Raw genomic sequence first — 16,654 nt, 5'->3', positions numbered from 1 at the left:
CATATACAGCTCTACTGTGTACACATACAGCTAAGCTACATGCACATTACACATATACAGCTCTACTGTGTACTCATACAGCTCAGCTACATGTACATTACACATATACTGCTCTACTGTGTACACATACAGCTCAGCTACATGCACATTACACATATACAGCTCTACTGTGTACACATACAGCTCAGCTACATGCACATTACACATATACAGCTCTACTGTGTACTCATACAGCTCAGCTACATGTACATTACACATATACTGCTCTACTGTGTACACATACAGCTCAGCTACATGCACATTACACATATACAGCTCTACTGTGTACACATACAGCTCAGCTACATGCACATTACACATATACAGCTCTACTGTGTACACATACAGCTCAGCTACATGCACATTACACATATACAGCTCTACTGTGTACACATACAGCTCAGCTACATGTACATTACACATATACAGCTCTACTGTGTACACATACAGCTCAGCTACATGTACATTACACACAGCTCTACTGTGTACACATACAGCTCAGCTACATGTACATTACACATATACAGCTCTACTGTGTACACATACAGCTCAGCTACATGCACATTACACATATACACCTCTACTGTGTACACATACAGCTCAGCTACATGTACATTACACATATACATCTCTACTGTGTACACATACAGCTCAGCTACATGTACATTACACATATACAGCTCTACTGTGTACACATACAGCTCAGCTACATGTACATTACACATATACAGCTCTACTGTGTACACATACTGCTCAGCTACATGTACATTACACATATACAGCTCTACTGTGTACACATACAGCTCAGCTACATGTACATTACACACAGCTCTACTGTGTACACATACAGCTCAGCTACATGCACATTACACATATACAGCTCTACTGTGTACACATACAGCTCAGCTACATGTACATTACACATATACAGCTCTACTGTGTACACATACAGCTCAGCTACATGCACATTACACATATACAGCTCTACTGTGTACACATACAGCTCAGCTACATGTACATTACACATATACAGCTCTACTGTGTACACATACAGCTCAGCTACATGTACATTACACATATACAGCACTACTGTGTACACATACAGCTCAGCTACATGTACATTACACATATACAGCTTTACTGTGTACACATACAGCTCACCTACATGCACATTACACATATACAGCTCTACTGTGTACACATACAGCTCAGCTACGTGTACATTACACATATACAGCTCTACTGTGTACACATACAGCTCAGCTACGTGTACATTACACATATACAGCTCTACTGTGTACACATACAGCTCAGCTACATGTACATTACACATATACAGCACTACTGTGTACACATACAGCTCAGCTACATACACATTACACATATACAGCTCTACTGTGTACACATACAGCTCAGCTACATGCACATTACACATATACAGCTCTACTGTGTACACATACAGCTCAGCTACATGCACATTACACATATACAGCTCTACTGTGTACACATACAGCTCAGCTACATGTACATTACACACAGCTCTACTGTGTACACATACAGCTCAGCTACATGTACATTACACATATACAGCTCTACTGTGTACACATACAGCTCAGCTACATGTACATTACACATATACAGCTCTACTGTGTACACATACAGCTCAGCTACATGTACATTACACATATACAGCTCTACTGTGTACACATACAGCTCAGCTACATGTACATTACACATATACAGCTCTACTGTGTACACATACAGCTCAGCTACATGTACATTACACATATACAGCACTACTGTGTACACATACAGCTCAGCTACATGCACATTACACATATACAGCTCTACTGTGTACACATACAGCTCAGCTACATGCACATTACAAATATACAGCTCTACTGTGTACACATACAGCTCAGCTACATGTACATTACACATATACAGCTCTACTGTGTACACATACAGCTCAGCTACATGTACATTACACATATACAGCTCTACTGTGTACACATACAGCTCAGCTACATGTACATTACACATATACAGCACTACTGTGTACACATACAGCTCAGCTACATGCACATTACACATATACAGCTCTACTGTGTACACATACAGCTCAGCTACATGCACATTACAAATATACAGCTCTACTGTGTACACATACAGCTCAGCTACATGTACATTACACATATACAGCTCTACTGTGTACACATACAGCTCAGCTACATGCACATTACACATATACAGCTCTACTGTGTACACATACAGCTCAGCTACATGTACATTACACATATACAGCTCTACTGTGTACACATACAGCTCAGCTACATGTACATTACACATATACAGCTCTACTGTGTACACATACAGCTCAGCTACATGTACATTACACATATACAGCTCTACTGTGTACACATACAGCTCAGCTACATGCACATTACACATATACAGCTCTACTGTGTACACATACAGCTCAGCTACATGCACATTACACATATACAGCTCTACTGTGTACACATACAGCTCAGCTACATGCACATTACACATATACAGCTCTACTGTGTACACATACAGCTCAGCTACATGTACATTACACATATACAGCTCTACTGTGTACACATACAGCTCAGCTACATGTACATTACACATATACAGCTCTACTGTGTACACATACAGCTCAGCTACATGTACATTACACATATACAGCTCTACTGTGTACACATACAGCTCAGCTACATGCACATTACACATATACAGCTCTACTGTGTACACATACTGCTCAGCTACATGTACATTACACATATACAGCTCTACTGTGTACACATACAGCTCTGCTACATGTACATTACACATATACAGCTCTACTGTGTACACATACAGCTCAGCTACATGTACATTACACATATACAGCTCTACTGTGTACACATACAGCTCAGCTACATGTACACTACACATATACAGCTCTACTGTGTACATATACAGCTCAGCTACATGTACATTACACATATACAGCTCTACTGTGTACACATACAGCTCAGCTACATGCACATTACACATATACAGCTCTACTGTGTACACATACAGCTCAGCTACATGTACATTACACACAGCTCTGCTGCAGACATATATAACACACACATACACAGCTCTGCACCACGCACATCACACACACACACAGCTCTGCTGCATACACATAACTTCAGCTCATCCAGCAGCGATCACAACCAGCACAGCAGAGTCCTGCATACACTGAGCAGATGAGCCTAGAGCAGCAGCCCCTGATCATGTGACTCCTCCTCCTCCATGTGACTGATCACATGACTGTGACATCACCGCAGGTCCTGTAAGGACAGGGTGAGCACACGTCTCCTGTACTGCTCTGTAGATGAAGAATTTTGGTAGTTATATAAGTCATTATTATTATTATATAGTTATTATTAGATATTGTGCAGGTTATTGTTATGATTATTATTATTATATAGTTATTATTAGATATTGTGCAGGTTATTGTTATGATTATTGTTGTTATATAGTTATTATTAGATATTGTGCAGGTTATTGTTATGATTATTATTGTTATATAGTTATTATTAGATATTGTGCAGGTTATTGTTATGATTATTATTGTTATATAGTTATTATTAGATATTGTACAGGTTATTGTTATGATTATTATTATATAGTTATTATTAGATATTGTACAGGTTATTGTTATGATTATTATTATATAGTTATTATTAGATATTGTGCAGGATATTGTTATGATTATTATTGTTATATAGTTATTATTAGATATTGTGCAGGTTATTGTTATGATTATTGTTATATAGTTATTATTAGATATTGTGCAGGTTATTGTTATGATTATTATTATTATATAGTTATTATTAGATATTGTACAGGTTATTGTTATGATTATTATTATATAGTTATTATTAGATATTGTACAGGTTATTGTTATGATTATTATTATATAGTTATTATTAGATATTGTGCAGGTTATTGTTATGATTATTGTTATATAGTTATTATTAGATATTGTACAGGTTATTGTTATGATGATTATTATTATATAGTTATTATTAGATATTGTGCAGGTTATTGTTATGATTATTGTTATATATTTATTATTAGATATTGTGCAGGTTATTGTTATGATTATTATTGTTATATAGTTATTATTAGATATTGTACAGGTTATTGTTATGATTATTATTGTTATATAGTTATTATTAGATATTGTGCAGGTTATTGTTATGATGATTATTATTATATAGTTATTATTAGGTATTGTACAGGTTATTGTTATGATTATTATTATATAGTTATTATTAGCTATTGTGCAGGTTATTGTTATGATTATTGTTATATAGTTATTAGATATTGTGCAGGTTATTGTTATGATTATTATTATATAGTTATTATTAGATATTGTGCAGGTTATTGTTATGATTATTATTATTATATAGTTATTATTAGATATTGTGCAGGTTATTGTTATGATTATTATTATTATATAGTTATTATTAGATATTGTGCAGGTTATTGTTATGATTATTATTATATAGTTATTATTAGATATTGTACAGGTTATTGTTATGATTATTATTATATAGTTATTATTAGATATTGTGCAGGTTATTGTTATGATTATTATTATTATATAGTTATTATTAGATATTGTGCAGGTTATTGTTATGATTATTATTATATAGTTATTATTAGATATTGTACAGGTTATTGTTATGATGATTATTATTATATAGTTATTATTAGATATTGTGCAGGTTATTGTTATGATTATTATATAGTTATTATTAGATATTGTACAGGTTATTGTTATGATGATTATTATTATATAGTTATTATTAGATATTGTACAGGTTATTGTTATGATTATTATTATATAGTTATTATTAGATATTGTGCAGGTTATTGTTATGATTATTGTTATATAGTTATTATTAGATATTGTGCAGGTTATTGTTATGATTATTATTATATAGTTATTATTAGATATTGTGCAGGTTATTGTTATGATTATTATTATTATATAGTTATTATTAGATATTGTGCAGGTTATTGTTATGATTATTATTATTATATAGTTATTATTAGATATTGTGCAGGTTATTGTTATGATTATTATTATATAGTTATTATTAGATATTGTACAGGTTATTGTTATGATTATTATTATATAGTTATTATTAGATATTGTGCAGGTTATTGTTATGATTATTATTATATAGTTATTATTAGATATTGTGCAGGTTATTGTTATGATTATTATTATATAGTTATTATTAGATATTGTGGAGGTTATTGTTATTATTATTATATAGTTATTATTAGATATTGTGCAGGTTATTGTTATGATTATTATTATATAGTTATTATTAGATATTGTTCAGGTTATTGTTATGATTATTATTGTTATATAGTTATTATTAGATATTGTACAGGTTATTGTTATGATTATTATTATATTGTTATTATTAGATATTGTGCAGGTTATTGTTATGATTATTATTGTTATATAGTTATTATTAGATATTGAACAGGTTATTGTTATGACTATTATTATTATATAGTTATTATTGAATATTGTACAGGTTATTGTTATGATTATTATTATATAGTTATTATTAGATATTGTATAGGTTATTGTTATTATTATTATTATTATTATACAGTTATTATTAGATATTGTGCAGGTTATTGTTATGATTATTATTATATAGTTATTATTAGATATTGTGCAGGTTATTGTTATGATTATTATTATTATATAGTTATTATTAGATAATGTGCAGGTTATTGTTATGATTATTATTATATAGTTATTATTAGATATTGTACAGGTTATTGTTATGATTATTATTGTTATATAGTTATTATTAGATATTGTACAGGTTATTGTTATGATTATTATTATATCGTTATTATTAGATATTGTGCAGGTTATTGTTATGATTATTATTGTTATATAGTTATTATTAGATATCGTACAGGTTATTGTTATGATTATTGTTATATAGTTGTTATTAGATATTGTGCAGGTTATTGTTATGATTATTGTTATATAGTTGTTATTAGATTTTGTGCAGGTTAGTGTTATGATTATTATTATTATATAGTTATTATTAGATATTGTACAGGTTATTGTTATGATTATTATTGTTATATAGTTATTATTAGGATAGAGAAACAGCAATGCTTCAGCTCACCCCAGGTGCGCACGGACAGAGCGCGGACCTCGCCCAATTGAACAGCAGAAGAAAGAGGAGTCCAGCGTCCAGAAACTTGGAGGATAATATTTATTCACCAGATGGTCATAACAGGAACACGGGGTACAGTGACGCGTTTCGGCTTTACAACAAAGCCTTAGTCATACACACTAAGGCTTTGTTGTAAAGCCGAAACGCGTCACTGTACCCCGTGTTCCTGTTATGACCATCTGGTGAATAAATATTATCCTCCGAGTTTCTGGATGCTGGACTCCTCTTTCTATAGTTATTATTAGATATTGTGCAGGTTATTGTTATGATTATTATTGTTATATAGTTATTATTAGATATTGTACAGGTTATTGTTATGATTATTATTATATAGTTATTATTAGATATTGTACAGGTTATTGTTATGATTATTATTGTTATATAGTTATTATTAGATATTGTAAAGGTTATTGTTATGATTATTATTATATAGTTATTATTAGATATTGTAAAGGTTATTGTTATGATTATTATTATATAGTTATTATTAGATATTGTACAGGTTATTGTTATGATTATTATTGTTATATAGATATTATTAGATATTGTACAGGTTATTGTTATGATTATTATTATATAGTTATTATTAGATATTGTGCAGGTTATTGTTATGATTATTATTGTTATATAGTTATTATTAGATATTGTGCAGGTTATTGTTATGATTATTATTGTTATATAGTTATTATTAGATATTGTACAGGTTATTGTTATGATTATTATTATATAGTTATTATTAGATATTGTACAGGTTATTGTTATGATTATTATTATATAGTTATTATTAGATATTGTGCAGGATATTGTTATGATTATTATTGTTATATAGTTATTATTAGATATTGTGCAGGTTATTGTTATGATTATTGTTATATAGTTATTATTAGATATTGTGCAGGTTATTGTTATGATTATTATTATTATATAGTTATTATTAGATATTGTACAGGTTATTGTTATGATTATTATTATATAGTTATTATTAGATATTGTACAGGTTATTGTTATGATTATTATTATATAGTTATTATTAGATATTGTGCAGGTTATTGTTATGATTATTGTTATATAGTTATTATTAGATATTGTACAGGTTATTGTTATGATGATTATTATTATATAGTTATTATTAGATATTGTGCAGGTTATTGTTATGATTATTGTTATATATTTATTATTAGATATTGTGCAGGTTATTGTTATGATTATTATTGTTATATAGTTATTATTAGATATTGTACAGGTTATTGTTATGATTATTATTGTTATATAGTTATTATTAGATATTGTGCAGGTTATTGTTATGATGATTATTATTATATAGTTATTATTAGGTATTGTACAGGTTATTGTTATGATTATTATTATATAGTTATTATTAGCTATTGTGCAGGTTATTGTTATGATTATTGTTATATAGTTATTAGATATTGTGCAGGTTATTGTTATGATTATTATTATATAGTTATTATTAGATATTGTGCAGGTTATTGTTATGATTATTATTATTATATAGTTATTATTAGATATTGTGCAGGTTATTGTTATGATTATTATTATTATATAGTTATTATTAGATATTGTGCAGGTTATTGTTATGATTATTATTATATAGTTATTATTAGATATTGTACAGGTTATTGTTATGATTATTATTATATAGTTATTATTAGATATTGTGCAGGTTATTGTTATGATTATTATTATTATATAGTTATTATTAGATATTGTGCAGGTTATTGTTATGATTATTATTATATAGTTATTATTAGATATTGTACAGGTTATTGTTATGATGATTATTATTATATAGTTATTATTAGATATTGTGCAGGTTATTGTTATGATTATTATATAGTTATTATTAGATATTGTACAGGTTATTGTTATGATGATTATTATTATATAGTTATTATTAGATATTGTACAGGTTATTGTTATGATTATTATTATATAGTTATTATTAGATATTGTGCAGGTTATTGTTATGATTATTGTTATATAGTTATTATTAGATATTGTGCAGGTTATTGTTATGATTATTATTATATAGTTATTATTAGATATTGTGCAGGTTATTGTTATGATTATTATTATTATATAGTTATTATTAGATATTGTGCAGGTTATTGTTATGATTATTATTATTATATAGTTATTATTAGATATTGTGCAGGTTATTGTTATGATTATTATTATATAGTTATTATTAGATATTGTACAGGTTATTGTTATGATTATTATTATATAGTTATTATTAGATATTGTGCAGGTTATTGTTATGATTATTATTATATAGTTATTATTAGATATTGTGCAGGTTATTGTTATGATTATTATTATATAGTTATTATTAGATATTGTGGAGGTTATTGTTATTATTATTATATAGTTATTATTAGATATTGTGCAGGTTATTGTTATGATTATTATTATATAGTTATTATTAGATATTGTTCAGGTTATTGTTATGATTATTATTGTTATATAGTTATTATTAGATATTGTACAGGTTATTGTTATGATTATTATTATATTGTTATTATTAGATATTGTGCAGGTTATTGTTATGATTATTATTGTTATATAGTTATTATTAGATATTGAACAGGTTATTGTTATGACTATTATTATTATATAGTTATTATTGAATATTGTACAGGTTATTGTTATGATTATTATTATATAGTTATTATTAGATATTGTATAGGTTATTGTTATTATTATTATTATTATTATACAGTTATTATTAGATATTGTGCAGGTTATTGTTATGATTATTATTATATAGTTATTATTAGATATTGTGCAGGTTATTGTTATGATTATTATTATTATATAGTTATTATTAGATAATGTGCAGGTTATTGTTATGATTATTATTATATAGTTATTATTAGATATTGTACAGGTTATTGTTATGATTATTATTGTTATATAGTTATTATTAGATATTGTACAGGTTATTGTTATGATTATTATTATATCGTTATTATTAGATATTGTGCAGGTTATTGTTATGATTATTATTGTTATATAGTTATTATTAGATATCGTACAGGTTATTGTTATGATTATTGTTATATAGTTGTTATTAGATATTGTGCAGGTTATTGTTATGATTATTGTTATATAGTTGTTATTAGATTTTGTGCAGGTTATTGTTATGATTATTGTTATATAGTTGTTATTAGATTTTGTGCAGGTTAGTGTTATGATTATTATTATTATATAGTTATTATTAGATATTGTACAGGTTATTGTTATGATTATTATTGTTATATAGTTATTATTAGGATAGAGAAACAGCAATGCTTCAGCTCACCCCAGGTGCGCACGGACAGAGCGCGGACCTCGCCCAATTGAACAGCAGAAGAAAGAGGAGTCCAGCGTCCAGAAACTTGGAGGATAATATTTATTCACCAGATGGTCATAACAGGAACACGGGGTACAGTGACGCGTTTCGGCTTTACAACAAAGCCTTAGTCATACACACTAAGGCTTTGTTGTAAAGCCGAAACGCGTCACTGTACCCCGTGTTCCTGTTATGACCATCTGGTGAATAAATATTATCCTCCGAGTTTCTGGATGCTGGACTCCTCTTTCTATAGTTATTATTAGATATTGTGCAGGTTATTGTTATGATTATTATTGTTATATAGTTATTATTAGATATTGTACAGGTTATTGTTATGATTATTATTATATAGTTATTATTAGATATTGTACAGGTTATTGTTATGATTATTATTGTTATATAGTTATTATTAGATATTGTAAAGGTTATTGTTATGATTATTATTATATAGTTATTATTAGATATTGTAAAGGTTATTGTTATGATTATTATTATATAGTTATTATTAGATATTGTACAGGTTATTGTTATGATTATTATTGTTATATAGATATTATTAGATATTGTACAGGTTATTGTTATGATTATTATTATATAGTTATTATTAGATATTGTGCAGGTTATTGTTATGATTATTATTGTTATATAGTTATTATTAGATATTGTGCAGGTTATTGTTATGATTATTATTATATAGTTATTATTAGATATTGTACAGGTTATTGTTATGATTATTATTATATAGTTATTATTAGATATTGTGCAGGTTATTGTTATGATTATTATTGTTATATAGTTATTATTAGATATTGTACAGGTTATTGTTATATAGTTATTATTAGATATTCTGCAGGTTATTGTTATGATTATTATTGTTATTTAGTTGTTATTAGATATTGTGCAGGTTATTGTTATGATTATTATTGTTATATAGTTATTATTAGATATTGTACAGGTTATTGTTATATAGTTATTATTAGATATTGTACAGGTTATTGTTATGATTATTATTATTATATAGTTATCAGATATTGTGCAGGTTATTGTTATGATTATTATTGTTATATAGTTATTAGATATTGTGCAGGTTATTGTTATGACTATTATTATTATATAGTTATTATTGAATATTGTACAGGTTATTGTTATGATTATTATTGTTATATAGTTATTAGATATTGTGCAGGTTATTGTTATGACTATTATTATTATATAGTTATTATTGGATATTGTACAGGTTATTGTTATGATTATTATTGTTATATAGTTATTATTAGATATTGTACAGGTTATTGTTATGATTATTATTATATCGTTATTATTAGATATTGTGCAGGTTATTGTTATGATTATTGTTATATAGTTATTATTAGATATTGTACAGGTTATTGTTATCATTATTATTGTTATATAGTTATTATTAGATATTTTGCAGGTTATTGTTATGATTATTATTATATAGTTATTATTAGATATTGTACAGGTTATTGTTATGATTATTATTGTTATATAGTTATTATTAGATATTGTGCAGGTTATTGTTATGATTAGTATTGTTATATAGTTATTATTAGATATTGTACAGGTTATTGTTATGATTATTATTGTTATATAGTTATTATTAGATATTGTACAGGTTATTGTTATGATTATTATTATATAGTTATTATTAGATATTGTGCAGGTTATTGTTATGATTATTATTTTATAGTTATTATTAGATATTGTGCAGGTTATTGTTATGATTATTATTATATAGTTATTATTAGATATTGTACAGGTTATTGTTATGATTATTATTGTTATATAGTTATTATTAGATATTGTACAGGTTATTGTTATGATTATTATTATATGTTATTATTAGATATTGTACAGGTTATTGTTATGATTATTATTGTTATATAGTTATTATTAGATATTGTGCAGGTTATTGTTATGATTATTATTGTTATATAGTTATTATTAGATATTGTACAGGTTATTGTTATGATTATTATTGTTATATAGTTATTATTAGATATTGTAAAGGTTATTGTTATGATTATTATTATATAGTTATTATTAGATATTCTGCAGGTTATTGTTATGATTATTATTATATAGTTATTATTAGATATTGTACAGGTTATTGTTATGATTATTATTGTTATATAGTTATTATTAGAAATTGTACAGGTTATTGTTATGATTATTATTATATAGTTATTATTAGATATTGTGCAGGTTATTGTTATGATTATTATTGTTATATAGTTATTATTAGATATTGTGCAGGTTATTGTTATGATTATTATTTTATAGTTATTATTAGATATTGTGCAGGTTATTGTTATGATTATTATTATATAGTTATTATTAGATATTGTACAGGTTATTGTTATGATTATTATTATATAGTTATTATTAGATATTGTGCAGGTTATTGTTATGATTATTATTTTATAGTTATTATTAGATATTGTGCAGGTTATTGTTATGATTATTATTATATAGTTATTATTAGATATTGTGCAGGTTATTGTTATGATTATTATTATATAGTTATTAGATATTGTGCAGGTTATTGTTATGATTATTATTATTATATAGTTATTATTAGATATTGTGCAGGTTATTGTTATGATTATTGTTATATATTTATTATTAGATATTGTGCAGGTTATTGTTATGATTATTATTGTTATATAGTTATTATTAGATATTGTGCAGGGTATTGTTATGATTATTATTATATAGTTATTATTAGATATTGTACAGGTTATTGTTATGATTATTATTATTATATAGTTATTATTAGATATTGTACAGGTTATTGTTATGATTTTTATTGTTATATAGTTATTATTAGATATTGTGCAGGTTATTGTTATGATTATTATTGTTATATAGTTATTATTAGATATTGTGCAGGGTATTGTTATGATTATTATTATTATTATATAGTTATTATTAGATATTGTGCAGGTTATTGTTATGATTATTATTATTATTATTATATAGTTATTATTAGATATTGTGCTGGTTATTGTTATGATTATTATTGTTATATAGTTATTATTAGATATTGTACAGGTTATTTTTATGATTATTATTATATAGTTATTAGTAGATATTTTGAAGGTTATTGTTATGATTATTATTGTAATAGTTATTATTAGATATTGTGCAGGTTATTGTTATGATTATTATTGTTATATAGTTATTATTAGATATTGTACAAGTTATTGTTATGATTATTATTGTTATATAGTTATTATTAGATATTGTGCAGGTTATTGTTATGATTATTATTGTTATATAGTTATTATTAGATATTGTACAGGTTATTGTTATGATTATTATTGTTATATAGTTATTATTAGATATTCTGCAGGTTATTGTTATTATTATTGTTATATAGTTATTATTAGATATTGTACAGGTTATTGTTATGATTATTATTGTTATATAGTTATTATTAGATATTGTGCAGGTTATTGTTATGATTATTATTGTTATATAGTTATTATTAGATATTGTACAGGTTATTGTTATGATTATTATTGTTATATAGTTATTATTAGATATTCTGCAGGTTATTGTTATGATTATTATTGTTATATAGTTATTATTAGATATTGTACAGGTTATTGTTATGATTATTATTGTTATATAGTTATTATTAGATATTCTGCAGGTTATTGTTATGATTATTATTGTTATATAGTTATTATTAGATATTGTACAGGTTATTGTTATGATTATTGTTATATACCGTATTTATCGGGGTATACCACGCAGCGGCCTATAACACGCACCCTCATTTTACCAAGGATATTTGGGTAAAAAAAGTTTTTTACCCAAATATCCATGGTAAAATGAGGGTGCGCGTGTATACCCTGATACACCCCCAGGAAAGGCAGGGGGAGAGAGCCCGTCGCTGCCCGCTTCTCTCCCCCTGCCATCCCTGGGGTCTAGAGCCCAGCTACTGCCCCTTCTCTCCCTCTGACTATCGGCGCTGCTGCCTGTTCTGTCCCCCTGACTATCGGGGGGAGAGAAGCGGCGCCGACAGCCAGGGGGAGAGAAGGGGCAGCGGCACCCATTGCCGGCGCCGCTGCCCCGTTGCCTCCCCCCATCCCCGGTGGCATAATTACCTGACGTCATGCGCCGCGCCTTGCAGCGCATAGCAATGACGCCGGGGACGCACGCCGGAGGCCTGCAGCAGTGCGGACTCGACCCAGGTAATTATGCCACCGGGGATGGGGGAGGCAACGGGGCAGCGGCGCCGGCAATGGGGCACCGGCACCGATAGTCAGGGGGACAGAACTGGCAGCTGCGCCGATAGCCAGGGGGAGAGAAGGGCCGGCAGCAGGGCTCTAGACCCCAGGGAAGGCAGGGGGAGAGAAGCAGGCAGCGACGGCCTCTCTCCCCCTGCCTTTCCTGGGGGTGTATCGGCGTATAAAACAGACATAGACTTTAGGCTAAAAATTTTAGCCTAAAAAGTGCGTGTTATACGCCGATAAATACTGTAGTTATTATCGTTCTCCACTATAGTACTTAACCGTACCGTGTATTATTAGGTCTCCCAGTAATGTATAGAACAATTAATAGCGCAAAGGGAACCTTTTAAATTATTTTATTGTATTAACAAAATACTCGTGGTGATGGTTAAAATCCGTATTAGCCACCATACACTACTTATATTGCCGCATCCATTTTGTATCTATAGAGATGTATCACACGTTGTAGTCCATATACATTTCTCTAGGCCACAGTGTTCATCAGTGCGTTTAAAGTGCATATGCGAATGTGCGTTTTCTTGTGCATACTTGTCATCAGAGGTTATGCTTGTGTACTTGTGACATCTATCTTCTATATGTGCCTCCCAAACACCTTGATTGTCCAAGTGTGGTTATTATGTGCATATATTTGCTAACAGAAGTATTTGATGTGCATTTGTTTTTCCAATAGAGGTGTTTCAATTGTATACCTACTTAGCAGCTTAAATGTCCATCTATTAGTGGCAACATGTAATAGATTCTTATTCCGATATATCACAGTCTTTAAGTTATTGCACATTATACATATTGCACATTTGGAATGTTTCCATTCATTGGATTATTGCACACAATTATTGCACATATTCCATATTGCACATTGCACTCATTGCACTTATCTCTTATTCCGGCTTTTCAGGTAGTTGGTGCTTATCGTTCCTTTGGGATGGGAGCCTCTTTTTCTTTCTGTTTAGGTAAATGCCGGTCCGACGCGTTTCCTCTTGCGATTCTTCCGGGACTTATTTTCGGCTTCTTTCACTCCTCCTGTATCCTTTTTAGATGCGGCACTGATGACGGCCGTACTTCGAATGACTTCCCGCCGTGTTTTTATATCTATAACTCCTCCTACTCCATGATCACATGTTTTCCTCAGGTCCAATCATGATCTTTTACGTCAGGGCTTTTCCTTCAGTACCTTTTACGACCTGATTAGATCACCTGGGTGTTTTTGGGTGGGGAGTGTGCATTGTGCGCTCAGGTATGCTTTCCAGCCCTCGTTCTGAGCTCCGGTCTCCATCGAACAGGTAGGTGGCTTGCGTTTCATTCATTTTAACCCTTTATCGTCTGGGATTTTCGTCTGTTCATATTCTTTTATATACATTGGAAATTTCTGTTTTATCACATAGTTCTTGGTAGTACCATCGTTTGTTTCATTTCTTCTTATGTTATTGTTTTTTATTTTTGTTTTTTGTTGGCCTGTCTTAGGGTAATTTGTTTTTGGTTATACTTGTTGTTCATCTTTTTGCAGTGAATCACCGGCTTATAATTCTATTTTTATATTTTATTTTATTTTCTTATTCGATAAAGCAGGCATATGATACGAAATCATTTAATCCTCCCGGTTTGACAGTCTCCAGTGTATATGTCCAGAAAGCCTCTCTCTGCAATAAGCTCCTGTCCCAGTCTCCTCCTCTTGGTGAGGGAGGTATTACCTCTATCACTTGCACTTTTAAACTTTTAACTTCACTTTCATGTTTGAGTGCAAAGTGATTTGCAATTGGAGTGTCCCTCATATGGTTTATATCTCCCACATGCTCCTGTAGCCGTTTCTTAAGGGCTCTAAACGTTTTTCCTACATAGTTTGCTGGACACGAGCACATTAGGAGATATACAGCGCCTTTCGTTTCACAATTCGCGAATTGTTGCATTTTGTACTGTTTGCCTGTTACACTGCTTGTGAACTCACTACTTTTGTGTACATATTGGCACATTGTGCATTTGCTGCAGGGAAAGGTCCCTTTTGGTTTTTCTGAAAACCATCCTTTTTTCAGTTCAGGTTCGAAGTTGCTCCTTATCAATTTATCCTTTAAGTTTTGTCCACGTTTGTATGTTATTTGTGGGGTTCGAGGGATTATACTTATCCATCCTTAATATTCCCCAGTATTTGTTTAGGATCTCCCGTACTTCTATCGCTTTTTCATCGAAAACTCCAATTATTCTTGTTGCATTGTTGGAGTCCTGCTTCACTTTTGGGGTCAGTAGGTGGGATCTATTAGATGTAAATGCTCTATGGTACGCTTTTTTAAGAACTTTATTCGGGTACCCCCTACTCCTTAGTCTTACCTGTAGCTCCCTTGCTTTAATCTCAAAGTCTTCCAGTGAAGAACAGTTCCTTCGTATCCGAAGGTATTGTCCCGTTGGTATTCCCTGCTTCAGTGGGCGTGGATGGCAACTGTCCCACCGAAGCAGGGAATTAGTGGCTGTCTCTTTTCTATACACTGTAGTTTGTATGTGGTTGTCGGGTGTGATCCATATTTTTAGGTCTAAAAATGCAATATGATCCTTACTTATGCAACTAGTAAATTTTAGCCCCAAGTTATTTCTATTTAGTATTTCCATGAACCTTAAAAACTTCTCCTTAGTGGACGACCAGATTATGAGAATATCGTCTATGAACCTTAGCCATAAACTTACATGGCTGGTCCATGACG

General features: G+C 29.1%; 1 protein-coding gene across 3 annotated transcripts in view; it reads left to right on the top strand.

Moving 5' to 3' along the window:
• Window positions 1–3,378: 3,378 nt before the first annotated feature.
• Window positions 3,379–16,654, top strand: part of LOC130297416 (gastrula zinc finger protein XlCGF57.1-like) — a 78,650-nt gene continuing 65,374 nt past the window's right edge. The window contains exon 1 of one of the 3 annotated variants that reach the window (XM_056549879.1): window positions 3,379–3,443. The gene's annotated coding sequence lies outside the window, so the exon portion shown is untranslated. The remainder of the gene's footprint in view (window positions 3,444–16,654) is intronic. The other 2 variants (XM_056549888.1, XM_056549906.1) reach the window with 2 other exon arrangements.

Source organism: Hyla sarda, chromosome 1 (assembly GCF_029499605.1).
Source record: "Hyla sarda isolate aHylSar1 chromosome 1, aHylSar1.hap1, whole genome shotgun sequence".
Lineage (NCBI taxonomy): Eukaryota > Metazoa > Chordata > Amphibia > Anura > Hylidae > Hyla > Hyla sarda.
This window is presented reverse-complemented; position numbering and strand designations above follow the sequence as displayed.